This window comes from Panthera uncia, chromosome D4 (genome assembly GCF_023721935.1).
Source record: "Panthera uncia isolate 11264 chromosome D4, Puncia_PCG_1.0, whole genome shotgun sequence".
Taxonomy (NCBI): domain Eukaryota; kingdom Metazoa; phylum Chordata; class Mammalia; order Carnivora; family Felidae; genus Panthera; species Panthera uncia.
Window position 1 is genome coordinate 29,941,853 of NC_064807.1, and position 27,877 is coordinate 29,969,729.

Here is a 27,877-nt window from a genome sequence, read left to right on the forward strand (position 1 = left end):
GAAGCCACCACACTGTGTGATGGTGGGGGATCTGGGCCACCTTTGAGAAGAGGGAGCTGGGGTGGCCCAGAAGTATGTTGCTCAGGAACTTGCACTTGTGAGGGTGAGATCTGGGGGTAAGGGGTAACCAGCCAGAGGGTGGAAATTGTGTCCTGTTGTCAAAACTTAAAAATAGCCAGTTATTTTACCAGCAAATTGAGTTTATTTGGGAATAGCAGAGGAATTGCAATGAGGGACAAGCAAACTATGGCAAACCATAGGCAAGTCCAAAGAGACAAAGGGAAGGTAAACTTTCACTAGGTTTTGGGAGGAAAATGGGGAAGGTTTGGAATAAAAGTCCATTGGAAAAGAACAAGAGTTTGCGGTTGTGGCACTTATTGGCTGCAAGCCAGTGGTTAGTACCTATTTGCTGGGTTGGGGAGGGATCTTCCGTCTTTTTCTTAAAAGTAGGAAATCGAATTCCTGTGTGCAAAGTAAGATGATTCTTAACCTTGTTCTTGCAGGAAAAGGAGCATGTGTGAGAGCTCCCCATTCAGGGCTTCCTGACTCCCATTTTAAATGAGGTTTCCTGCGTTTGTTTTGATACCACTCTTGCTAAATGGCCGTCATTCCCTTCATTCTTCACTGTTTACGGATGCTGCACTGCTCTCATACGTGTCCTTCACACGTGACCATCACCACAAGTAACAATATTGACTTACCTTGAACTCAGAGAATCCTAAAATAAGGACTAATGAAGGCTTTCCTTGGTTATCTGCTACAGACTCTTAGAAGCTGTAAAGAAATTGGATGTTAGTGGTGACTTGTCAGGTGACACCTATTTTGTGGCAGAGCCAGGAGGAAAACACAGTGCAGTTCACTTTCTCACTGGTAAGTCATCAAAAGCATCTTATGAAAAGGACCCTTTGAGAAACGGTAACCCAGTGAAAGTTAATGAAAAATTCTTGCCTTAAAGCATTCCATAATCCTTTTATTGGGCTTTCTGTGGATTTTCTCTTTTAAGAGCTAAGCAATGTTACTAGGAAAATAGTTAAGTGATACAGCCTGAATATTTTGTTAATTTTAATGAAGGAGCAATGCCTTATCCTTCATGAACTTTACGCATTAAATGAATACTAGTTCTTGCGTTGTTTCTGTTAATCATTCAGAAAAAAAAAAACCCACTAAGTTATCATTTAACCGCAGAAAAATTTGTTTAGCCAGTGAAAAGCTGTAGGTCTTAGGCCACATGATGTTTTCTGAGTCTTACATGGACATGTGTCTCTGCGCGTTCCTCCCCAGGCCTCCCAGCTGAGTCTGTACAGCCCTCTGCACTTTCCCAAGAGCAGCAGCATGAACACATCTCAGGTGAGCTCTTTATTCTTTCTCCACATTGCACTGTATTGATTTTATTTTATTTATTTATTTTTAAAAAATTTTTTATGTTTATTTATTTTTGAGATAGAAACAGAGCATGAATGGGGGAGGGGCAGAGAGAGAGAGAGAGACACAAAATCTGAAACAGGCTCCAGGCTCTGAGCTGTCAGCACAGACCCCGACGTGGGGCTCGAACCCACCAACCGTGAGATCATGACCCGAGATGAAGTCAGACGCTTAACCTACTGAGCCACCCAGGCGCCCCAGCACTGTGTTGATTTTAATGGGGCTTATAAGGGTCTGTACATTAGATGGAAAAAGAGAAATAGGGATAAAGCTAGTTTTGGGAGAAAATACACAGTTTCAATATTAGCTCTTAATGTTTGTTGTTGGTTCTGGGTAGGTAACCTTTGTTGATGATTATATTCCCTCCAGTTACCAGTTGGGTTAGATTTCAGTTGAGTCATGAATGTGCTTTGAATTATATTGAGAATTTTTTCTATATCTATTGAAATAAAGACATAGCTTGTTTCCTTTAATCTGTAAGTATTGTGAATAGCATTATGAATTTTTAAATATTGTCGATTTCCTGTACACACCCTTGCTGGTGAATTGCTTGTATACATGTTGGCTGTGATCTTTCTGCTGGTACTTATTTCTGTATCGTAATTTAGGTGAGCCTAATTTTTCATGTGTTCCTTTCCAGTTTTGGTGTTGTGGTTATATTAGCCTATAAGTATAGGACACATTTTTACTTATTTTTTTTCTTTGGCTAATGTTTTTCCCCCTGTATTTTATACGAGAAAAATTGCCTGTTATTGGTGGGGGGATTTTTATGTGAAGATTTTGAATATCAAATCAGTTTATTAAATGGTCATAAGTCTCCTGTGTCTCTTACCATGTGTCTTTCAAAGAGCAGAAGTGTTTTCATCAACTTTTCAAAATCTTTAATCTTTTTGCTTTTATTATTTATGCTTTTTTTTGGTCTTGGTCATATGTAAAAAATCTTTTCCTAAGCCAAAGTCACAAAGATTTCCTCTCCGGTTTCTAGAAGTTTTATAGGTCTATGATCATTTTGAGTTCATTTTTTCTTATGGCACAAGGGATAGGCCAAGATTATTTATTTAGTTTTGTTTACATAGTCTGACATTTGTTGCAAATGTCGTTTGCGTTGTTGTTGCAAATGTTGTTTACGTATGTCTAACATTTGTTGCAAAGAATACACCTTCTCCACTGAATTCCTTTGGCACCTCTTTTGGGAATTATTTGACTCTATATTCTTTGTGGTTCTGTTTCTGGAATCCGTATTCTCTTCTTATCTGTGTTAGTCCTTTTGCTAACATCATACTGCCTAGATTACTGTTGTTTCAAGAGAAGTTTTTTGTTTTTTGTTTTAATTTTTCAATGTTTATTTTTGAGAGAGAGACACACACAGTGTGAGCAGGGGAGGGGCAAAACGAGAGAGAGAAACAGAATCTGAAGCAGGCTCAGGCTCTGAGCTGTCAGCACAGAGCCTGATACAGGGCTCAAACTCATGAACCATGAGATCATGAATCATGAGACCTGAGCTGAAGTTGGATGCTTAACCAGCTGAACCACCCAGGCGCCCCTAAGATAAGTCTTGAAATCAGTAATGTGAATCCCCCAAACTTTTTTCATAATTGATTGGATATTGGATATTCTAAGTCCCCCTTTACCTCTTCATATAAGTTTTAGAATCTGGCTTCTTTCTGTCTTCAAAATTTGCTCTGATTATGTATGTGATTGCAATGATTATATACATCAGTTTTAGACCTCCCTTTTGTGTTTCAAAATCATGTAACCAACAATGCAGTGTAAAATTCCATCTGTGTATTCATATATATATGTATATATATATATATATATATATGTATTAAATTTACATCCAAGTTAGCATATAGTGCAACAATGATTTCAGGAGTAGATTCCTTAATGCCCCTTACGCATTTAGCCCATCCCCTCCCACAACCCCTCCAGTAACCCTCTGTTCTCCATATTTAAGAGTGTCTTATGTTTTAATGTTTACTTATTTTTGAGAGAGACAGAGACAGAATGCAAGTGTGGGTTAGGGGCAGAGAGAGAGGGAGACACAGAATCCGAACCAGGCTCCAGGCTCTCAGCTGTCAGCACAGAGCCCGACCCAGGGCTCGAACCCACGAGTTGTGAGACCATGACCTGAGCCGAAGTCGGACACTCAGTAAGCCACCCAGGTGCCCCTAGAGTCTTTTATGTTTTGTAACCCTCCCTGTTTTTATATTATTTTCGCTTCCCTTCCCTTATGTTCATCTGTTTTGTATCTTAAAGTCCTCATATGAGTGAGGTCATATGATATTTGTCTTTCTCTGCCTAATTTTGCTTAGCATAATTCTAGTGTAAGATAATGATAGGGCCATAATAGGCATACTTTATAAAATTTTGTTTTAAATTCTCAACAGTAAACATAATATGTATTAGTTTTCCAAGGCATTTTCCATATTACCGGTTTTTGAGCCCCTCAGATTGAATAGAAAGTGTATTATTACAGGTATCAGTGTCATTCAAGGACGTGACTGTGGAGGTCACCCAGGAGGAGTGGCACCAGATGGACCCTGCTCAAAGAACCCTATACAGAGATGTGATGCTGGAGAACTACAGCCACCTGGTCTCATTGGGTGAGCAGAACTTACCATGTGATTTCCTCAAGAATGCAATTCTGTTTTCTCCTTCCTTTTTAATTTTTAAATTGTATTGGGGTATAATTAACAGAGTAAAAGTCAGTAGCTTTAAGTGTATAATTGTGAGTTTTAGAGATGCCTGTAGGTGATTACTACCACCAAATAATGATAAAATATTGCTGTTACTCCAAAAAGTTTCCTTGTAGGTATTTGTAGTCATTTTTTCCTGATCCCTCTCCCTGGCTCTGTCAACCAGTGATCTACTTTCTATCGCAATAGTTTTTTCCTGTTAGAATTTTATATACATCATATAGTATTTACTTTTTTCTTCTTTCATGTAGATTTTGGGATTTATGCATGTTTTTGTACGGATCATTTTTTTATTCCTAACTAGTATGCCTTTGCATGCATCTACCACAGTTTATCTTCCATGTATATCCCAGTTGATAGAATAGAGGTTTTTTCCTTTTGGGCTATTAGGAATAAAGTTGCTCTGTCCATTTAGGTATGAGTCTTCGTGTAGACATTTGTTTTCATTTCTCCTGTGTAAATACCCAGAAGTATGGTGCTATTGGTCTTAGAGTAACTTCATAAGAAACTGCCAGATATTTCCAGTGTGACTGTGCCAGTTTGCATACCCTTTAGGGGTGTATGTATCATAGTTCTAGTTGCTCCACATCCTCACCAACATTTGGTATTGTAAGTTTTTTTTTTTTTTTTTATTTAAGATTCTAGTGGGTGTCTTTGTATCTTACTGGGTTTTAATTTGTATTTTTCTGATAATTAATGAAGTTGAACATCTTTTAATGGGCTTTGTGGCTATTCATATATTTTCCTTTTTCAGGTCTGTTTAAATCTTTAGCCCATTCTTTAAAAATTAGGGTGTTTCTTTTATTCTTTTTGGTCTTAACTGAGGTGGAAGAATTCTTCATGTAATCTAGATATAAGACCATTATCAGATAAATACTTTGTTAACGTTTTCTACCTATTGTATGCTTTTTCTAATTTTTTTAATAGTGTCTTGGAAGAGCAGAGTTTTTCATTAGTTTTTAAATGTATCATTGGTTTTTCTTTTATATTTTATGGTTTTTGTATCTTTTTAAAGAAAGTTTTACCTAATCTAAGGTCAGTAAAATTTCCTCCTATGTTTTCTTGTTTCCTCCTATGTTTTCTTCCTCCTATGTTTTCTTTAATTTCTCCATATGATGTGAAATAAGAGTTGTGGTTCATTTTTTGCATTTCTATGTCTAGTTATGTTGACACCATTTTCTGGAAGATTACTTTTCCATTCAACTGCCTTGGCACCTTTGTCAAAGACAAATTGACCACATTTCTGTAGTTCTAGATCTGGAGTCTGTTCTGTTTAATGGATCTGTTTGAATATAGCACACCTTGATTATGTAGCTTTGTGAAAACTTACCAAATATTGAATATTTAGTTCTCCAAATATGTTTTTCATTTCAAAATTATTTGGATTATTGTACATTCTTTGTTGTTTCCATGTAAATTGTATTTTTCTTAAGTTTATTTATTTTGGGGGGAGAGCAGGGGGAGAGGCAGAGTAGGTGGAGGTGGGGAGGAGAGAGAAAGAATGAATCCCAAGCAAGCTCCACGCTGTCAGTGCAGAGCCCAACAAGGGGCTTGATCCCAGGAACTGTGAGATTATGACCTGAGCTGAAATCAAGAGTCAGATGCTTAACCAACTAGGGCACCCAGGCGCCCCTCCATATAAATTTTAGAATCTCCTGTCCATTTTTTCTAAAACTTTGCTTAAAATTCTGGTTGAGATAGTCTTGGGTCTTTAGGATAGTCTGGGAAGGATTTATATTTTAACAATATGGAGTCTTTAGGAGCGCCTGGGTGGCTCAGTAGGTTAAGTGTCTGGCTCTTGATTTCAGCTCAGGTCATGATTTCATGGTTCGTGGGACTGAGCCCTGCATCGGGTTCTTCACTGACAGCATGGAGCCTACTTGGGTTTTTCTCTCTCTGCCCCTTCCCCACTTTCTCTCTCTGTCAAAATAAATAAACATTTTAAAAAATTCTATAAAAACATAAAACAATATTGAGTTTTCTGATACCGTGGGTTTAGTTCCAGACCATTGAAACAAAGTGAATATTGAAATAATTTGAGTCCAAATAGTTAGATTGATTTTTTTCAAATTCAGAATGAATTTTTTGGTTTCCCAGTGCATATAAAAGTTTACGTTCACATTATGCTATAATTTATTAAGTGTGCAGTAGCATTAGGTCCAAAAACAATGCACATACTTTTATTAAAAAATACTTCATTGCTAAAAATCACTAGCCATCATCTGAGCTTTTTGCCAGTGGTGAGTCTTGCCTTGATATCGATGGCTGTTGACTGGTCAGGGTGATTGGTAGTGAAGGTGGGGGTGGCTGTGGCAATTTCTTAAAATAATGCAACAATGAAGTTTGCCACATTGATTGATTCTTCCTTTCATGAATGATTCCCTGTAGCATGTGATGCTGTCTGATAGCATTTTTACCCATCATAGAACTTTTTTCAAAATTAGAGTCCATCCTCTCAAACCCTGCTACTGCTTATCAACAAAGTTTATGTAATACTCTAATTTTTTTTCATGCTAACAATTTTCACAGTATCTTCACTGGGAATAGATTCCATCTCAAGAAACCACTGTCTTTGCTAATCCATGAGAAGCAATTCCTCATTGTTCAAACAATTCAGTCACATCTTCAGGCTCCACTTCTAATCCCAGTTCTCTTGCTGTTTCTACCACATATGCAGTGACTTCCTCCACTGAAGTCCTGAACCCCACAAAGTCATCCATAAGAGTTGGAATGAAATTCTTCCAGACACTTCTGCTAGCTTCAAATTTTTATTCTGCAGCTTCCTTACCTTTTTCAGGTTTCATAGAATTGAAGAGAGTTAGGGCTTTGCCCTTGATTAAGCTTTGGCTTAAAGGAATGTTGTACCTGATTTGATGATCTATCCAGACCACTCAAACTTTTTCCATATCAGCAATAAGGTGGTTTCACTTTCTTATTCATTTTGTTTGCTGGAGTCTCACTTTTCATTTCTTTCAAAAACATTCCCTCTGCATTTGTAACTTGGCCGACTGTTGGGCACAAAAGGCCCAGCTTTGGGGCGTCTGGGTGGCTCAGTCGGTTAAGCGGCCAACTTCGGCTCAGGTCATGATCTCGCGGTCCGTGAGTTCGAGCCCCGCGTCGGGCTCTGTGCTGACAGCTCAGAACCTGGAGCCTGTTTCAGATTCTGTGTCTCTCTCTGTCTGACTCTCCCCTGTTCATGCTCTGTCTCTCCCTGTCTCAAAAATAAATAAAACGTTAAAAAAAATTAAAAAAAAAAAAAAAAGGCCCAGCTTTCAGCTTATCTCAGCTTTTGATTTGCCTTCCCCACTAAGTTTAATCTTTCCTTGCTTTTGATTTAAAATGAGAGATGTGCAACTCCTCCCTTTACTTGAGCACTTAGAAGCCATTGTAGAATTATTAATTGGCCTAATTTTAATATTGTTGTGTCTCAGGGAATAAGGAGGCCTGAGGAGAGAGAAAGAGATGGGGAATGGCCAGGTAGTAGAGCAGTCACAATGCACATTTATGGAATAAGTTCTCCATTTTACATGGTTGTGGTGCTCCCAAACAATTAGAATAGTAACATCGAAGATCATTGATCACACAATCGCAGTTACAGATATAATAATAATGAATGAAAAAATTTGAAATATTGTGAGAATTACCAAAGTGTGACACAGAGACATGGAGTGAGCAAATGCTATTGAAAAAAATTGTGTCGATAGAGTTGCCTGATGCAGGGTTGCCACAGGTCTTCAATTTGTAAAAATTTCAGTATCTGCAAAGCATAATAAACGAGGTATGCCTGTATCTTTCCCTTTATTTGCGCCTTTAATTTTTTTTGGAGTGACAGATAGCTTTCATTGTACTTGTTTTCTGCATATTTGGTAGATGGGTTTCATGACTTTGATGATGATATAAATGGCATTTATTTTATAATTTGGTTTTCCAGTTGTTGGATGTAAATAGAAATCCAGTTGCTTTATGTATATTTACATTGTGTGTTGTAACTTTGCTAATCTTATTTATTCCAGTAGATTTTTTGGAGATTCCCAAGGATGTTTTACATACACAATTATGTTATCTTGTGAAAAAGGATAAGTTCATTTTGAAACTGTATGCCTTTTATTTCTTTTTCTTTAATAACTATGGGATTACCAAATATACCATTAAATACAAGTGGTGAGAGAAGATATTCATGTCTTGTTTCTAATCTTAGAGGTAAAGAATTCATTCTTCGTTGTGGCATAATTAACTGTTTTTTTTATAGCTGTGCTTTATCAGTTTAAGGAAGTTCTGTAGTCTGCTGGAATTTTCTAAAAGATTTGTTTTAATCATTGTGGAATTTGTCTAATATTCTTTCTGTATCTATTAGAATAATCACATGAGTTTTCTTTTTTTATCCAGGTAGTATTCTGAATTACATAAATTTTGGAACGTTCAACCAACCTTGAATTCCTAGATGAATCCCACTTGTTCATAACTTTTTATAGGTTTTCTGCACCAATATATTGAAATTTTTAAAAAATTGTAGTTCCATATAGTTACAGTTACGTTAGTTTCCAGTGTACAATATACTGATTCAGCAATTCCATGAATCATCCATTGCTCGTCATTACAGATGAACTTCTTAATCCCCTTCACCTTTTTCACCCATATACCTACTGACCTCCCTTATGGTAACCATCAGTTTGTTCTCTACAGTTAAGGGTAGTTTGTCTTGGTTTGTCTCTTTTTTTTGTTTTGTTTCTTAAATTCTGCATATGAGTGAAATCATGTGGTATTTGTCTTTCTTTGACTTATTTTGCTTCACGTTATACACTAACTCCATCCATGTCGTTGTAAATGGCAAGATTTCATTTTTTTTTTAAGCCTGATTAATATTGCATCATGCATATATACCACATCTTGTCCATCTGTCAATGAACACTTGGGCTGTTTCCATAATTTGGCTATTGTAAATAATGCTGCTATAAAGGGATGCATGTGTTCCTCTGAATTAGTGTTTTAATATTTTTGTTTTGAGAGAGGGAGGGAGAGTGTGAGTGGAGGAGGGATAGAGGAAGAGGGACAGAATCTTAAGCAGACTCCACACCCAGTGGAGGGAGAGATCATGACCTGAGCCAAAATCAAGAGTCTGACGCTCAACTGACTGAGCCACCCAGGTGCCCCAGTATTTTAATAATTTGGAGTAAATACCAGTAATGTGATTACTGGATTGTAAAATAGTTCTATTTTTTAAAAACAATTTTTAATGTTTATTTCTGAGAGAGAGAGGGAATGAGAGAGAGAGCGAGCAAGCATGAGCAGAGGAGGGGAAGAAAGAGAGGGAGACACAGAATCCGAAGCAGTCTCAAGGCTCTGAGCTGTCAGCACAGACCCCGATATGGGGCTCGAACTTGTGAACTGCGAGATCATGATCTGAGCTGAAGTGAGGTGCCACCCAGGCGCCCCCAAAATAGTCCTGTTTTTAACTTTTGAGGAAATTCTATTCTGTTTTCCTCAGTGGCTACACCAGTTTGCATTCCTGAAAGCAGTGCAAGAGGGTTACCCTTTCTCCACATGTTCACCAACACTTGTTGCCTGTGTTTTTGATTTTAGCCATTCTGACAGTTGTGATGTCATATTGTAGTTTTGATTTGCATTTCCCTAATGATGAGAGATGTTGAGCATCTTTTCAGTGTCTGTTGGCCATCTGGATATCTTCTTTCGACAAATGTCAGTTCATGTTTTTGTCCATTTTTTAATTGGATTATTTGGTTTTTTGGGTGTTGAATCATGTAAGTTCTTCATATATTTTGGATGCTAACCCTTTTTCAGATATATCATTTACAAATATTTTCTGTTCTGTAGGTTGCCTTTTAGTTTTGTTGATTGTTTCCTTTGCTGTGCAGAAGCTTTTTATTTTGATGTAGTCCTAGTAGTTTATTTTTGCTTTTATTTCCTTTGCCTCAGGAAATGTATTTAGGAAAATGTTGCTACAGCTGATGTCAGAGACGTTACTGCCTATGCACTATTCTAGGATTTTGGTGGTTTAATGGTCTTTAATCCATTTTGAGTTTGTTTCTGTGTATGGTATAAGAAAGTGGTCCAGTTTCATTCTTTTGCATGTTGCTCTCTAGTTTTCCCAACACCATTTGTTGAAGAGACTGTCTTTTTCCCATTGGATATTCCTTTTTGCTTTGTTGAAGATAATTGGCCATGTAATTGTGGGTTTATTTCTGGGTTTTCTGTTCTGTTCCATTAATTTATGTATCTGTTTTTATGCCAGTGTCATTGTTTTGGTGACTACAGCTTTGTAATGTAACTTGAAATCTGGAATTGTGATTCCTCTAGCTTTGCTTTTCTTTCTTTTTTTTTTTTTAAATTGTTTTAAATGTTTATTTATTTCTGAGACCAAGCGAGACAGAGCATGAGAGGGGGAGGGGCACAGAGAGAGGGAGACACAGAATCCGAAGCACGCTCCAGGCTCTGAGCTGTCAGCATAGAGCCCGATGCGGGGCCCGAACTCGCAAACCGTGAGATCAGGACCTGAGCCAAAGTCGGTCGCTCAACCGACTGAGCCACCCAGGTGCCCATGTCTTTGCTTTTCTTTTTCATGATTGATTTGGCTATTCAGCATCTTGTTTGGTTCCACACAAATTTTAGGATTGTTTGTTCTAATTTTGTGAAAAATTCTATTGGTATTTTGATAGGGATTGCATTAAATGTGTAGATTGCTTCGAGTAGTATAGACATTTTAACAATATTTGTTCTTCCAACGTGAACATGGGATGTCTTTCCATTTCTTTGTGTTGTTTTGAATTTCTTTCATCAGTATTCTATAGTTTTCATACTACAGGTGTTTCACTTCTCTGCTTAGGTTTATTCCTAGGTGTCTTGTTAGTTTTGGTACAATTGTAAGTGGAGTTGTTTTCTTAATTTCTCTTTCTGCTGCTTTATTATTAGCGTATGGAAATGTGACAGATTTATGGCCTAATTTGTGATCTGTTCTGGAGAATGTTCCATGTGCGTTTGAAAAGAATGTATTCTGCTGTTTTAAGATGGAATGTGCTGAATATGTTTGTTAAATCCATCTGGTCCAGTGTGTCATTCAAAGCCATTGTTTCCTTGCTGATTTTCTGTTTGGATGATCTGTCCATCAATGTAAGTGGGGTGTTAAAGTCCCCTGTTATTATTGTATTACTATCAATGAGTTCCTTTCCATTTGTTATTAACTGTTTTATGTATTTGGATTATCTCATGTTGGGTACATCAATATTTACAGTTGTTATATCTTGTTGGATTGACCCCTTTATTATTATATAGTGTTCTTCTTTGTCTCATGTTATAGTCTTTGTTTTAAAGTCTATTTTGTCTGATACAGGTATTGCAACTCTGGCTTTCTTTTGAGATCCATTTACATGATAAACGTTTCTCCATCCCGTTGCTTTCAATCTGCAGGTGTCTTTCAGTCTGAATGTGTCTCTTGTCAGCAGCATATAGGTGGGTCTCTTTTCTGCTCTGTCACCCTATGTCTTTTTTTTTTTTAAAGTAATCTCTATCCCCAATGTGGGGCTCAAACTTATGACCCCACAATTAAGAGTCACATGATCTATGACTAAACCAGCCAGGTGCCACTCACTCTGTCTTTTAATTGGAGTATTTAGTTCATTTACATTCAGAGATTAATTATTGAGAAATACATATTCATTGCCATTTTGTTACTTATTTTTTTAGTTGTTTTTATAGATTTTCTCTGATTTTTCTTCTCTTGCTGTCTTTCATACATTGTTGACTTTCTTTAGTGATATACTTGGATTCCTTTCTCTTTGTTCTTTGCATGCCTATTACTGGTTTTTGTTTTGTTGTTAACATTAGTTTGTATATAACATCTTCTGCATATACCAGTTTATATTAAGTTGATAACTGTTTAAGTTTGAACCCATTCTTTACTCTTCTCCTCTCCATGTTTTAGATATATGTTGTCATATTTTACATCCTTTGGTTAATGAATACCTTGACTGATTTTCACAAAAATAATTGTTTTTCCTGTTTATGCATATTTTACTTTTCATGTTGTCAGTTATGGTCTTTCTTTTCCACTCATAATGTCCCCTTTGATATTTTTTGGTAAGGCTGGTTTAGTGGTCATGAACTCCTTTAGTTTTTGTTTGTCTTAGAAACTCTTTATCTTTCCTTCTATTCTGAATGATAGGCTTGCTGGATAGAGTATTATTTAAAAAAAATTTTTTTTAATGTTTGGTTTTGAGAGAGACAGAGTGCAAGTGGTGGAGCAGCAGAGAGAGAGGGAGACAAAGAATCCAAAGCAGGCTCCAGGCTCTGAGCTGTCAGCACAGAGCTGATGCAGGGCTCAAACTCACGAACCACGAGGTCATGACTGAGCTGAACTCGGACACTTAACCGACTGAGCCACCCAGGCACCTCTGGATAGAGTATTCTTGACTGCACGTGTTTCCTCTTTCAGCACTTTTGAATATATCATGCTACTCCCTTTCCTTCTTCTGAAAATCCACTGATATCCTTATGAGGTTTCCGTTATATGTAACTGTGTCCTTTTCTTTGCTGATTTTAAAACGTTTTCTTTATCACTGCTTTTTGCCGGTTTAATTACTATGTGTCTTGGTGTGGGTCTCCTTTGATTTTGTTGGGTCATCTCTGTGCCTTCTGGATCTGGATATGTCTTTCCTTCCCAGATTAGGGAAGTTTTCAGCTATTATTTCTTAAATAAATTTTCTGCTCTCTTTTCTCTCTTCTGGGATCTGTATAATATGAACGTTATTACTCTTTTTTTTTTAAAAATTTTTTTTTTAACGTTTATTTATTTTTGAGACAGAGAGAGACAGAGCATGAACGGGGTAGAGTCAGAGAGAGAGGGAGACACAGAATCTGAAACAGGCTCCAGGCTCTGAGCGGTCAGCACAGAGCCTGACGCGGGGCTTGAACTCACGAACCGCGAGATCATGACCTGAGCCGAAGTCGGACGCTTAACCGACTGAGCCACCCAGGCGCCCCCAACATTATTACTCTTGATGCAGTCACTGAGTTCCCTGAGACTGTTTGCGATTTGCATAAATTTGTTTACTCTTTTTTGCTTTGCTTTCTATTAGTCTGTTTTCCAGGTCATTAATTCATTTCTCTGCTTCATGTAGTCTATTCTTTTTTTTTTTTTTAATTTTTTTAAATGTTTTTATTTATTTTTGAGACAGAGAGAGACAGAGCATGAGCAGGAGAAGGGCAGAGAGAGAGGGAGACACAGAATCTGAAGCAGGCTTCAGGCTCTGAGCTGTCAGCACAGAGCCTGACGCGGGGCTCGAACTCACAAACTGTGAGATCATGACCTGAGCCGAAGTCGGACGCTCAACCGACTGAGCTATCCAGGCGCCAACCACCCCCCCCCCCCATGTAGTCTGTTCTGTCAAGTGTATTTTTAATTCCATTTATTGTGTTCTTTATCTCTGGTTCTTTTTTTATCTCTGTGTTAAGGATTTCACTGATGTCCTCCACTCTTTTCTCAAGTCCGTTGAGTATCTTTTTGATCATTATTTTAAATTCTCTATCTGGTAATTTACTTAATATGTGTTTTTCTTAGGTCTCTTGTGGTTTGGTCCTGTTCTTTCACCTGGGACATGTTTCTTTGTCTCCTCATTTTGTCTAACTCTTTCTATCTGTTTCTGTGTGTTAGGAAAGTCATCTAGGTCTGTTGTTCTTGAGGGTAATGGCCTTACGAAGAAGAGGTTTTGTATTCCCTGGCAGTGGAGGGCCCTCTGTTCCCCAGGACCCAGTGTCTCAGGGCATGTCTCCTATGTGTGTTGTATGTACTCAGCTATTGAGTCCTGGCCTTTTTACTTCAGTTTATTGTTTGTATAGGCTCTCTTTGCCTGTTGTAGGCAGTGTTTAGTCCCCAGCAGAAGGGTGTATTTTAGCTAGCTGTGCTCTGGTCTGCTTGTGAAATGAGACCAGTCCCTGCCCCACTGGGAATGAGGTCCCACAAAATGGCAGGTCTTTTGGAGGATGGGGCCTGGAGCTCCAGCACTGAGGTGAGTGTGACTGGGAATGGAGAAGATACAATATTACATTTGTGACATCTCCTCTGAGGAGATTTATTTTACACACTTCAGGACATACAGATACTCATAAAAGAGCTGACAAAAGGGAATGAGCTACTCTTCCATATTTTTTAAAAGCCCTACCATCTCTGTTAAATTCTTGGGAATTATTAGCTCTTTGCACTCTCCACACCTCAACATTAAAAAGAGCTGAACATGTTTTGGTTTGTTTTTTTCTGGTGACAACATCTTCCTCTTAACAGTTTTACTGAAGTTTGTTTATAATATTAGTCACAAATTATCCCAATTAGGATGGGGTTCCCTACAACAAAAGGCTCTATAATTTGTCTAAATTGTAATATAATAGGCATTCCTGTTAGTGTCCTTGAGAGACTCTTTGGCAACCTCCTCTTGTATTTCTTGGAATTTCTGACCATCAAGCTTACCATAAAATGCCTATGAGCTTCTGATGTAAAAACCACCATCCTCTTTGGCCCTGTTACATGCCATTAGAGCAGCATTTGTGGAGCTCTAGACTCTAAGCAGCATGCTTGGTACTCCTGGAAGTAAAAGCTCTCACAGACTCTGTACCCAGCTGCACATCATACCTTGGATTGTGGACGCAGCATCCCTTTGGATTCGTTGGGCCACTGAGACCATCTTGTTGAAATGCATGTGGTATTTATAGGATAGATAATGAACGTGGGCTCTGGTGTATCCCACATGTAAGAGGAGGTGTCCTCAGGTCCTTGCCTACCTAGGGAACCTTTTGGGATCAACTGAGTAAATAGCAAACAGAGTTCGTATGCTGCAGATGGCAGTGCCATTGTGTACATAATGGAATTTGCTGGACAGCTGCTAGTTTTCATCCTTCAACTGGGATATTTGATGATGAAGATGGGACCCAAGAGTCACTACAAGTGGCTAAACTTCAAGCATTCATTTTTTTTAATGTTTATTTGAGAGAGAGAGCATGCATGTGAGTGGGGGAAGGATAGAGAATGGAGAGACAGAGAATTCCAAGCACACTCTGTGCTGTCAACTGATGTGAGGCTCAAACTCACAAACTGTGAGATAATGACCCGAGCCAAAGTTGCACGCTCAACCGACTGAGCCACCCAGGTGTCCCAAGCATACATCTTGGCCTCAGAGAATGCCCTGGCTGACCGTTGTCCCCATCTGCAGTTTTACAGACACTTTGGCAGTTGCTAGCAACTTGGATGTCTGGTTCAACCAATGACAGTCACAATGCCTTGTCCAGGGTAAACCCCTTTGGGGTAAAAAAGTGGAAATTTCTAGGGGTGCCTGGGTAGCTCATTGGTTGAGCATTCGACTTTGGCTCAGGTCATGATCTCGCAGCTTGTGAGTTCAAGCCCTGCGTCAGGCTCTGTGCTGGCAGCTTGGAGCCTGGAGCCTGCTTCGGATTCTGTGTCCCTCTCTCGCTTTGCTCCTCCCCTGCTCATGCTCTGTCTCTCCCTCTCTCTCAAGAATAAATAAAACATGGCACAAAAACAGACACGTAGACCAATGGAATAGAATAGAAACCCCAGAATTGGACCCACAAAAGTATGGCCAACTAATCTTTGACAAAGCAGGAAAGAATATCCAGTGGAAAAAAGACAGTCTCTTCAACAAATGGTGCTGAGAGAACTGGACAGCAACATGCAGAAGGATGAAACTAGACCACTTTCTTACACCATTCACAAAAATAAACTCAAAATGGATAAAGGACCTGAATGTGAGACAGGAAACCATCAAAACCTTAGAGGAGACAGCAGGGAAAAACCTCTCTGACCTCAGCTGCAGCAATTTCTTACTTGACACATCCCCAAAGGCAAGGGAATTAAAACCAAAAATGAACTATTGGGACCTCAAGAAGATAAAAAGCTTCTGCACAGCAAAGGAAACAATCAACAAAACTAACAGGCAACCAACGGAATGGGAAAAGATATTTGCAAACGACATATCAGACAAAGGGCTAGTATCCAAAATCTATAAAGAGCTCACCAAACTCCACACCCGAAAAACAAATAATCCGGTGAAGAAATGGGCAGAAAACATGACTATTCTAAAGAAGACATCCAGATGGCCAGCAGGCACATGAAAAGATGTTCAATGTCGCTCCTCACCAGCGAAATACAAATCAAAATCACACTCAGGTACCACCTCACGCCAGTTAGAGTGGCTAAAATGAACAAATCAGGAGACTATAGATGCTGGAGAGGATGTGGAGAAACGGGAACCCTCTTGTACTGTTGGTGGGAATGCAAACTGGTGTAGCCGCTCTAGAAAACAGTGTGGAGTTTCCTCAGAAAATTAGAAATAGATCTACCCTATGACCCAGCAATAGCACTGCTAGGAATTTATCCAAGGGATACAGGAGTACTGATGCATAGGGGCACTTGTACCCCAATGTTTATAGCAGCACTCTCAACAATAGCCAAATTATGGAAAGAGCCTAAATGTCCATCAACTGATGAATGGATAAAGAAATTGTGGTTTATATACACAATGGAACACTTTGTGGCAATGAGAAAGAATGAAATATGGCCTTTTGTAGCAACGTGGATAGAACTGGAGCATATTATGCTAAGTGAAATAAGTCATACAGAGAAAGACAGGTACCATATGTTTTCACTCTATGTGGAGCCTGAGAAACTTAACAGAAGACATTGGGGGAGGGGGGAAGGAAAAAAAAAAGAGGTTAGAGAGGGAGGGAGCCAAAACATAAGAGACTCTTAAAAACTGAGAACAAACTGAGGGTTGATGGGGGGTGGGGGGGCGAGGGTGGGTGATGGGTATTGAGGCGGGCACCTGTTGGGATGAGCACTGGGTGTTGTACGGAAACCAATTTGATGATAAATTTCATATTAAAAAAATGTAAATTTAAAAAATTTAAGATATCAAAAAAAAGAATAAATGAAACATTAAAAAATATATGAAAAAAGGTGGAAGTTTCTTGCCTCAAAGATACCCAAAAATGCAAATCAAGATTACACGTCATTGTGGCCATACTAAAACCATACTACTAATACAGAATCACCAAGACACTCCTCACTTTTTTTGAAGCTTCAGACATCATTGATGTTAACCAAAACACTTAATTCACTTCTCAAAATACTTGATGCCAGCCTCCTGAAAAACTTTCACATTCTTTATAGCCTTAGCCTCAGTGCAGCATTAGCTTATGAATAATCCAATTAAGGAAAACATGACACATTTCAATTACCAAACATCAGAGGTACTTTGTAATAGAATCTCTTCTTGATGTTCAATTTCTCACAGCTCTCAAGCCCTGCCGCCTCTTCTGCTTCTGCCCCATGTAGGGGCAAGTTAATAAGAAAGCTCATGTGTATTCTCCCTTGGCACCAATTGAGAAGTTCAGGCCCTGCAACTACAGCTCTCACATGCAGAAGCTTTCATCTTTGCCTCACCTCATCCATGAGATCTTGACCTGAGCTGAAGTCGGATGTTTAACTGACTGCCACCCAGGCGCCCTGAGAAGTTCCATTCTACTCCTAGTTGGTTGAATGTTTTTGGCATGAAGGAGTGTTGATTTGTGTCATAATGCTTTTTTCTGTGTCTTTTAAGATGATCACATGGTTTTTATGTTTTATTCTATTGATACCGTGAATTACATTGATGCAGTTTTGTGTATCACAGCAACTGCATTCTTGCATTCCTTGGTCATTCCCATGACCAATTCCACTTGGTCATGGTGTGTAATAAATTTAATATGTTGCCATATATCAGTTTGCTGGTATTTTGATGGAAATTTATGCATCTGTATTCATAAGAGACAGTTGTAGTTTTCTTGTGATGTCTGGGAGTATCAGGGTAATGCTGGCCTTATCGAATGAGAGAAGTGTCCTCTTTTCTGTTTTTTGTGAGGGAGAGATGATAAAGAATTGTTATTCTTTATTTGTTTTTAAAAATTTTTTTTAACGTTTTATTTATTTTTGAGACAGGGAGAGACAGAGCATGAACAGAGGAGGGTCAGAGAGAGGGAGACACAGAATCCAAAACAGGCTCCAGGCTCTGAGCTGTCAGCACAGAGCCCGACGTGGGGCTTGAGCTCACGGACTGCGAGATCATGACCTGAGCCGAAGTCGGCCGCTTAACCGACTGAGCCACCCAGGCGCCCCTGTTATTAGTTCTTTAAATGTTTGGTAGAATTCAGTAGTAAAGCCATCTGGGCATGGGCTTTAATTTGTGGGTAGTGTTTGTTCAATTTCCACATATTTGTGAATTTCCCAAATTTCTGTTACTGAATTTTTTAAAAAGTAGGCTTCATACCCAGCGTGGAGCCCAATGCAGGGTTTGAACTCATGACCCTGAGATCAAGACCTGAGATGAGATCAAGAGTCAGAAGCTCGGGGTGCCTGGGTGGCTCAGTTGGTTAAGTGTCTGCAGGTCATGATCTCATTCATGGCTCATGGGTGTGAGCCCTGCATCGGGCTCTGTGCTGACAGCTCAGAGCCTGACAAATGCTTTGGATTCTCTCTCTCTCTCTCTCTCTCTCTCTCTCTCTCTCTCGCTGCCACTCCCCTGCTTGTGCTCTCTCTCTGTCTTTCAAAACAAAGTCGGATGCTCAACCAACTGAGCCACCCAGGTGATTTCTAATTTCATTCCATTGGGATCAGATACTCTGTTATTTCTGTATTTTTAAATTTATTAAAGTTTGTCTTGTAGCCTAATACATGACCTGTCTTAGGGAGTGTTCCATGTGCATTTTAGAAGAATTTGGATTCTATTGCTGTTGGGTGAGTGTAGTATGTATGTCCATTAGGTCTAGTTGGTTTATAGTGTCATTTATTTCCTTACTGATTTCCTATCTGGTTACGCTATATATTATTGAAAGTATGATAATGAAGTCTCCAACTATTATTTTTTAATTGTCTTATTTCTCCATTCACTTGTCAGTTTTAGCTTCATATATTTTGGGCTCAGTTGTGAGGTGTGTATATGTTTATAATTCCTATACCATCTTCCTAATGGATATACTCTTTTGTCATTATAGAATGTCTCTCATTATCTCTAGTAACATTTTTCAACTTAAAGTCTATTTTTTGGGAGGTCATCTGGCTGGCACAGTCAGTAGAAGGGGTAAATCTTGATCTCAGGGTTGTAAGTTTGAGCCCACATTGGGTGTAGAGATTACTTAAAATCTTTTAAAAGAAATGTATTTTTTTTTAATATAATCACTTTCTTAAAACCATTCATGCTTGAATGAAATATGAAGTATCTTTTCCATCTTCTCCCTTTGAACATCTTTGTATCTTTAATATGTATCTCCTTAGCATATAGTTAAATATAGCTTTTTTTTTTTTTAAATGTAGTCTGACATTCTCTGTCTTTTGTCTGGATTGTTAAATTCTTTCACACTTAATTGTTCTTATTTGATATAGTTGGATTTTTGCTTGCCATTTTATATTTTGTTTTCTGTATGTCTCCTCTGTCTTTTTTGTTATTTTCTATTCCATTTTCTACTGTTTTGCAGTATGTGAATATTTTTTAATGTAACATTTTTAATTCCTTTTATAATTTTTTTTCATTGTATGTTTTAGAATTTACTTCCTTAGTAGTTGCTCTAGGGCTTACCAAATACACTTGAATTTACTATTCAGTGCCATATAGAAAAGTTACTCCTATGTAGCTTTATTCCTCCCCCATTTTGTGGTTTCATTGTCCATATGACATCTGTCTGTTAGAAACCCAACAATGCTTATATATAGGCATTGTTTTTATCCAATTATCTTTGAAATCAGTGAAGAGAACTTTAGTGTATCTTGTAAGGTGGGTCTGCAGGCAACAAAATCTCAATTTTTCTTATCTGGGAATACTTTTATTTGGCCTTTATCTTACTGAGTTTTCCTGGATATGGGATTCTTAGTTGATAACCCTTTCTTTGAGTAGTTCACTGCCTTCTGACCTGTTCAGTTTCTGATGAGAAGTCTTATTGAGGATCCCTTGCCTTTCCAGTCTGGAAACACAGATTTCCCACTTCTGTGTGTGTTGGTGATTTTTTTTTTCATTCTGCTTTTTTTTTTTTACAGTGTATATTTTTATTTATTTTTAATTTACCACCAAGTTTGTTAGCATATAGTGCAACAATAATTTCAAGAGTAGATTCCTTAATGCCTGCCCCTTACCCATTTAGCCCATCCCCCTTCCCACAACCCCTCTAGTAACCCTCTGTTTGTTCTCCATATTTAAGAGTCTCTTACGTTTTGTTCCCCTCCCTGTTTTTATATTATTTTTGTTTCCCTTACCTTATGGTCATCTGTTTTGTATCTTAAAGCCCTCATATGAGTGAAGTCATATGATATTTGTCTTTCTCTAATTTAGCTTGGCATAATACCCTCTAGGTCCAGCCACATAGTTGCAAATGGCAAGATTTCATTCTTTTTGATTGCCGAGTAATACTCCATTGTGTGTGTGTGTGTGTGTGTGTGTGTGTGTGTGTGTGTGTATATATATGTTACCACATCTTCTATATCCATTCATCCATTGATGGACGTTTGGGCTCTTTCCATACTTTAGCTATTGTCGATGGGGCTGCTATAAACATAGGGGTGCATGTGCCCCTTTGAAACAGCATCCCTGTATCCCTTGAATAAATACCTAGGAGTGCAATTGCTGGGTCATAGGGTAGTTCTATTTTTAATTTTTTGAGGAACCTCCATACTGTTTTCCAGAGTGGCTGCACCAGTTTGCAGTCCCACCAGCAGTGCAAAAGATCCTCTTTCTCCACATCCTCGCCAACATCTGCTGTTGCCAGAATTGTTGATGATAGCCATTCTGACAGGTGTGAAGTGGTATCTCATTGTGGTTTTGATTTGTGTTTCCCTGATGATGAGTGATGTTGAGCTTTTTTTTCATTTGTCGGTTGGCCATCTGGATGTCTTCTTTGGAGAAGTGTCTATTTATGTCTTTTGCCCATTTCTTCACTCGGTTATTTGTTTTTTGGGTGTTGAGTTTGCTAAGTTCTTTATAGATTTTGGATACTAATGCTTTATCTGGTATGTCATTTGCAAATATCTTCTCCCATTCCACTGGTTGCCTTTAGTTTTGCTGATTGTTTCCTTCGCTGTGCAGAAACCTTTTATTTGGATGACGTCCCAATAGTTCACTTTTGCCTTTGTTTCCCTTGCCTCTGGAGACGTGTTAAGAAGTTGCTGCAGCCAGGATCAAAGAGGTTTTTGCCTGCTTTCTCCTCAAGGATTTTGATGGCTTCCTTTCTTAAATTTAGGTCTTTCATCCATTTTGAATTTATTTTTGTGTATGATGTAAGAAAGTGGTCCTATTCTACTTCTTTCTAATAATTATTTTCCAACCTCAGGTAGTTTCCACATGCATCTTCAAATTAGTACTCATTCAAAGATGGAAGGAGGGATCCTTTTGTAGATGTCCATAGCTCTTTCTCATTGCGGCTGATTTTCATTCTGTGTTCAAACTTACTAGGCTGTGATATGTGGTAGTCATTGCATTCATGTCATTCTTCCCCTTTTCTCATGAATTACTGATCTGTACTGCCTATTGTCCTGTGTCTAAAAGTTTCATATATTTTTTATTGCTTTTGAGTTGTTTCATGTGGGGGAGGGTAAGTTGGTTTCTTTTATTCTATCATGCCCATAATTAGAAATCTCCATTTGATTTTCTGAAGCCTATAAATGTGGGTTATTATTAGAATTTAATGTTATTTAAGCTTGTGATTTAGGAATTTAAGGAGGTCTTTTTCAAGCATCTGAAAATATTTTTTTACTTCCCTAAAGAAAGGGTCAGGTGGGTAGCATTACTGTGCCACTTGTAAAGCTGCACCTTCCTTCACATTCAAAATCATCAGAGCCCTTACAGTGAATCCATGTCCTAAAATATTTCCCATTTACAGGATATTGCTTTATAAAACCAGAAGTAATCTTCAGGTTGGAACAAGGAGAAGACCCATGGTTATTAGAGGATGAATTTCTAAACAGAAGTTACCTGGGTGAGTTTTGGAGTACTGGCAAAAGGTATTCCTGGAAAACTAAATCCAGAATGAGAATAGTTAACAGTGAGCACCTTTGGAATTTCAGAAATGAGTAGATCCAGTAAAATGTGGGTGCAGAGGGCGTAACATAAGGGATACATGTGATTATTTTCATTTGTTCATATTTTATACTAGGCAACAGGGTATATTCATTTATACATGACAAGTCAAGTGATTTATATTTAACCAGTGCAAAGTTAAATACTAAGTAAGATTATAGAAGTAACTAAAGTGGAAGATTTAAAGGATGGGAAGAGAGGGAATATACTGATTTGATCAGTGGTTGTGTAGTAGGAAATCACTAGGTATTGCCTAATTAATAAATAAGAATTGCATGAGATTTATAATTATAATTTAAGTTCTATAAATGAACTGTAAATGCAAAAATATGACCTTTCTTATTAGATGGAAAACAGTTAATTGTACACAGAAGAGACTTATCACTGAAAATATTTTTTATAAAATAAATATGTATACATTAACATGTAAACAGCATAACATAAAGTTAGATGAATGTGTCTGTCATATCACTGTAGATAGGCTAAGGTTAATCTGTTAGGAAAAAATGGTACGGGGATGCCTGAGTGGTTCAGTCGGTTAAGTGTCCAACTCTTGATTTTGGCTCAGGTCATGATCTCCTGGTTTGTGGGATCAAGCCCACGTTGGGCTCTGTGTTGAAGGTGTGGAGCCTGCTTGGGATTCTCTCTTTCCCTTTCTGCCCCTCCCCATGCGCATGCATGCATGTGCGCCCTCTCTCTCAAATAAATAAACGTTAAAAACAAAAAGAAAAAATGGTATGAGATTGTATCAAAGAGAAATACCTAAAAATAATTTAGAATGTTTATAACATGAAACAATATCAAGGCAATATACATAAAATATAATACAGGCTTAAGTTATAGGACTACTGGAAAGGTTTTGATTCACTTAAAATTTCATACAGTAATAAAAGAAACACTTTAATAAAGCTAAGTAAGTTAATGTAGAGAGGAGATGCCAAGGCTGCAAATACCTGTGTGCCAATTAAATTATAAAGATTCATAAAACAAAACTGAAAGAGATATGAGGAGAAATAGGAACACATTAGATGTAATAGGCCTATATGTACTGTTCTGATTTCATAACATAAAATTGACAGCAACTGAGATTCTAGAACATGAGTTAGTAAATCATGTTCCTTATGCTAAATCCACCTATTTGCCTGCAATTTTTGCAAATAAGCTATTTGTTGTGTATTGTTTTGTCTGCTGTTGTGGTACAACAAAATGAGAAGTTGTGACTGAGATCATGTGGCCCACAATGACTAATATATTTACCATCCAACCCTTTATAGAGAAAGTTTGTTGACCCTACTCCAGAAGATATAAATAGCATGTTTTATGACATGAGTCTAATACATATTTATATATATCTTTCAAACTCTGTACTCTGAAATCATAGACCTTCTTTGAAGTGTCAGTGGAATAACTAAACATTTTGTGTCAAAAGGAAACAGTAAATTCTGCAAAGTGAAAGTAGCAGTTTATTTAAATTTTTTTTTTAAATTTTAGAGACTGAGTAGGGGAGAGGGGCAGAGGAAGAGAGAGAGAGAACCTTAAGCAGGCTGCACACTCAGCATGGAGCCTGACACGAGGCTCGATCCCATGACACTGGGATCGTGACCTGAGCCAAAATCAAGAGTTGGACACTCAACTGACTGAGCCACCTTGGCACCACAAAGTAACAGTTTAACTGCACTAGAAATTGTAGACAATATAAGACAAATTAAAATCCATTTGTAAACAACAACAAAAAAATACATATATAGTTTTAAAAAAATCTATTTGATCAAGTGATTTTTAAAATCAAAATTATAAAGGTATAAAATTCAGTGTATTTGTGAACCCATGTCCACAGGTCTCCAAGAACTCAGAAAAGTTGCTATATTCAAGCTTATAGTTTATACTTGTTCTGAATAATAGTAATTCATGATAGCTGCACTTTCGATTTCGTGGAGGAAAACTTTATTAATTATAAGGGAAGCCGAATATAAATAATTAAACAATTATAGTAAACATAAAGAGGGAGAGAAGTATAGAGAACAAAGGGCTGCTACATGAAATCAGGTACTCACAACGTCCAACCTTCTGGCTGGGGAAACCCTGTGGTGGACAGCCCGGTTGGAGTCCGGATTGAGGGTCCTGGGTGGAGCATCCTCCCCTCAGATGAGACTTCACCTCACTATTCCCCCCAGGGCAGTGTATATACTACCTGTGATTTATAGTGAGTCATTAAGTTTGCCTAAGTGCACACCTGAGTAGGCTGTTACTTTGTTTCTCTTATCTTTTCTCACAATCTTAGGAGCCTGGTGGCAGCATATTTCTCTTCCCTCCCTGATCCATTCTAGGGGGTCAGCCTGGTCTGGCTCAGGGAGGTGAAGCAAGTTAATCCCTCTTGGCATCAGGAACAGAAGGGCCAGTTCTGATCCTGAGGCCAGATACAGAGAACAAGCCAACTAAGCCTCCCATGATTGTGTGTGTGTGTGGCTCTGGGCACAAATGCATGACAAGTCCCACAAACAATTTATATACAGAACAATACTACAGCAAAAAGTTACAGATAAAATCAGCAAAGGTGAAAGGCACATAGGGCAGAATCAGAGAGAGAATAGATGCAAACCTCATTTTCTTCTCCCTGTGAAGTTGTGTGAACAGTAGTTAATTCTGCCAACAGTGACATGTGACAGCATACTGAGGTATTGTTAACCAGGGAAGTTTACCCAACCTTTAGTATCCAAGGGTTTTATTGGGGGTCAGGCATGTAGGCTTGGAGTGACCTTGGTTACTTAGGCTCCAGCCCTTCCAGAGGTATACTGATACAGCTAGCCTTAGGTCCCAACTATAAATCATATTGTGAGCCTGAACTTTTTGATGTGGTCCAAGCCCCCAAGGTATATAAAGATACTCTTATCATGCAGGGCTTGTAGGTTATTTTCCAGGAGTTGGTCAAAGGCCAGTCATTTCTTTGAAATGTGCAGGGTGTGAACACCCCAAACCTGCTGAGTTAACCCTTTATTGCACAGAACTTTTAGGCTATGGGTATAGCATTGCTTAATAGAAAATTCAAAGAATAAGAATTTTGAGAAGACTAAGCAAAGCAGAAGTAATGTATTTAAAAATAACAATTGGAAAAGTATAATGGCATAAATGAAATAGGCTAAAACATGATTCTTAGTATAAAAAGAATTAAATAAAATCCGAACAGTAGTTAGCTTATGCTGGGAAAAGGAGAGAAAGCATTATTTGGCAAGTTGCAGTGCAAACATATTTAGAAATTGGGCTGTGCAAATATTGAAATTTTTAAAACTTAGAGCAACATGAAATAAAACTGAGATAAAATAGGTATATCATGTTCATAGATTGGAAGACCTTTAAACTGTTTTATTCTAACCAATTTGTTTAAACACATTTGAAGAACAGGATGGTGTAAGATCTTTTCTAATAGGTATTAAAGAATTGTAAATCTGTTGTAACTGGTATAGAGTGGCACTGGTGTGTAGATAATTATGGACCTTTGAAAGAGAATAGACAACACAGAAGCAATTGCATATTTTAAGGACAACTATTTATGAAAAGTGTGACAGTGGCATTTTGTCCCAGCTTTATATCCTTCCACAAAAGTCACTTTTGAGTGGACTGAATCTGAATTGTATGAGGCAAAACTAAATAATTTAGAAATACAGGAGAAAGTTTTTATTATTCTGTGTAGGGAAAATTTAAAACCAAAAAAACATTGAATATATGGGAAAAGACATAAACTGTATTAAAATTCAGAATTTCTTGACATCATAAAAAGCATTAAAAGAGAAACCACACTGTAGCAGAATCTACGTGGAACCAAGGCAGGGCTAATATTCAGATAAGAAGATATTCTGCAAACCTTTGAGGAAAAAGGCAGGAACCCAACAGAAAAATGGGTATAAGACTTAATAAGGAACTTCCCAGGTAGAAATCCAAATGTTAAGTAATGGGGAAACTATTTTACCTACACCTCGTCAATTGTGAAAGAAACGCAAATGAAATGCAGTGTGCTACAGCTATGCATTTATTTATAAGACTGGCAGAAATTCCAGGTTTGGGAGTATTGGGAGTCAGTGAGAAGGTGAAATATCAAAGTACCTTCTCTACTGCTGTGCACTTGAAATTGGTGCAATCACTTTTTTTTTTTTTTTAAGGTTTTAGCAATTTTAGGTTCACAGCAAAATTGAAAAAGAAGGTACAGATATTTCTCATATGCCTCCTGCCCCCACATAAGTGTAACCACTTTTTAAAACATATTTCATTGGGGTATAGTTGACATATAATATTAAATTAGTTTCCAGGTACAATCACTTCTGTAATGGATGGACCTTTGTTCCTAGCTATATTCTCTTGAGAAAGTGTGTTTCTGTGCTCTAGGAAGAATGTGAGGATTTTTTCCCCCTGTAATGAAAAGCAAATACCCAGGAACAGATGACTGAAGAGTAAGTTGTAAATAAATTACATAAATAGGGAATTTTCCAAGTTATAGCTCCAAGCAAGTACATGAATGAATCTCACAGTTTTGAACAAAAGAATTAATGATTCCATTTATGTAAAGTTAATTTTTTTTAGAGTTGCACATACATGTAAGTGTATACAGAAATGTGAGGAAATGATTTTTGTTGAATATTTGAGGGAAATGAGTTGTCTCGAAATGTGAAGGAAGTTGTGCCCAGGAAAGAATATGTGAGGTCTCTGGGAGCCAGGCAGCTTATATACCATGCACTAGAGAGTGGTTGTGTAGGAATTCATGTATGTCATCAGTTAACTTATACTGAAGAGATTTATGTGTATTTGTTTTAGTTTTCATTTTTTGAAGGTTAGAAAGAGACAAAGTAATGTGTGGAGGATACTTGCTATATATATTCCTCACAGATTCGTTTGTTTCTATAAAAGTTCAGATCTGGTCATTTGCTTTCTTAGTATGAACCTTCATGACCCTGTTTATAATGGCATTCTTCATCTCAAGCAGTTCATATCTCTCCTTGTTTTATTTTTCTTCTATGCACTTATCAACTCTTCCTATTTCTGAAATCATATCTGAAAATCTCCACTTACCTGTACTATTTGACATTGTCATAGGGGTTGCTTCTTTTTCCCATACATTTTCTGCTTTCTGTGATGGTAGTAATCACGATTCCTGAAATCATTCCCTCTTTGGTTTTAATCCCACTTTTGTCTGTGCTTCTCTAAGAGCTTATTCACATTTGCTGGCCTGTTTAAAAGTTATTATCTTTAGTGCTTCAAATATAATGAGGCATGGAATAGGTATTTCCTATATCCATAAATGGATATTTATGAGTAAACAGATTTTGATTCCCAGTTTCTTTCTCCTCCTATGGCACATAAACCTAGGGTTTACATAATACTTAATATATGAAATTTGAAGTACTTACATTTTAGTGACTGTCAAATTACGAACCCCTCTTGTATTTCTTTGTTGCCTGCCACAATGTCAGGGCTTAAGCCAGTCTCCTAAGTGTTATCCATCCATGTGACATGCTTCCACACACCACTTTTCATCATCATATGTTTTTTCTGTACAGGTTCTTAAATAAATTCATTAATTTTTAGCATCTGTCTCTGAACAGTCTGTCTTATTTCTGCTCTTCTTCCCTTCATGCCTTGTCCTTTCCCATA

The 27,877-nt window shown here is 37.8% G+C and overlaps 1 protein-coding gene across 1 annotated transcript in view; it reads left to right on the forward strand.

Annotated features, from left to right (window-relative positions):
* LOC125911323 (zinc finger protein 658B-like) overlaps positions 1-27,877 on the forward strand; it is a 43,001-nt gene that overhangs the window by 3,161 nt on the left and 11,963 nt on the right. Inside the window, 4 exon segments of the mRNA XM_049615234.1 lie at positions 764-870; positions 1,282-1,347; positions 3,902-4,028; positions 22,041-22,136. The gene's annotated coding sequence lies outside the window, so the exon portion shown is untranslated.